Below are 591 nucleotides of genomic sequence, written 5' to 3'. Positions count from 1 at the left end.
TTGGAGAGGAGAGGAAGGGAACGAACCAGCCAGGATAGATCAACTTATTCAAGTATTACTCCTACGCTGCGGTGCGGTGCAAGTCGGTGCCAAAGATCACGTTCTTGCGGTTTTTAATATCCGTTCAAAGAAAAGGGAAAGTCTTCTTGTTTATTCCCCCTGTGGCGCGTCCGTTTCTCCGCTGCGCAGTGCGCACTGATCCTCCACCAGGCTGGTAGTGTATAGATGGCAGTGAGCTGTGCTGTGTCTGACTGCTCTGTCCGGTCCTGATCACCACACTGACTGGTCTGGAGTGGACTCACAGGGGGACGGAAGCCCCGCTCTGGGGGACAAGCTGATTGGTGCTCCATGGGCTGGGTAGGTGTGTCCTGACTCTGTCGGTCTGCGCGCGGCGTGAGAGAGAGCGTGCAGACAGACAGGGCAAACAGGCAGACAGACCGACAGACAGGCAGGCAGGAAGGCAGGCAGGCAGGCAGAGGTTAATTGTAAAAAGTTCACCTTCTACAATAAGTTTAATTTATATTCCATAGCGCTAGGGTGTCTCTTACTTGCCCCCCAAAACTGATCTGGAAGCTCACTAAAACGCTGTAC

At 53.3% G+C, this 591-nt stretch overlaps 1 protein-coding gene across 1 annotated transcript in view; it reads right to left on the bottom strand.

Annotated features, from left to right (window-relative positions):
* Window positions 1–261, bottom strand: part of vegfab (vascular endothelial growth factor Ab) — a 42812-nt gene extending 42551 nt beyond the window's left edge. Inside the window, exon 1 of the mRNA XM_080745377.1 lies at window positions 1–261. This exon is cut by the window's left edge and continues 593 nt beyond it. The gene's annotated coding sequence lies outside the window, so the exon portion shown is untranslated.
* Between the last annotated feature and the right edge of the window lie 330 nt (window positions 262–591).

This window comes from Nannobrachium achirus, assembly GCF_963921795.1.
Source record: "Nannobrachium achirus genome assembly, chromosome: 16".
NCBI lineage: Eukaryota > Metazoa > Chordata > Actinopteri > Myctophiformes > Myctophidae > Nannobrachium > Nannobrachium achirus.
Note: the sequence above shows the minus strand (reverse complement) of the source record. Positions and strands in the feature narration are given on the sequence as shown.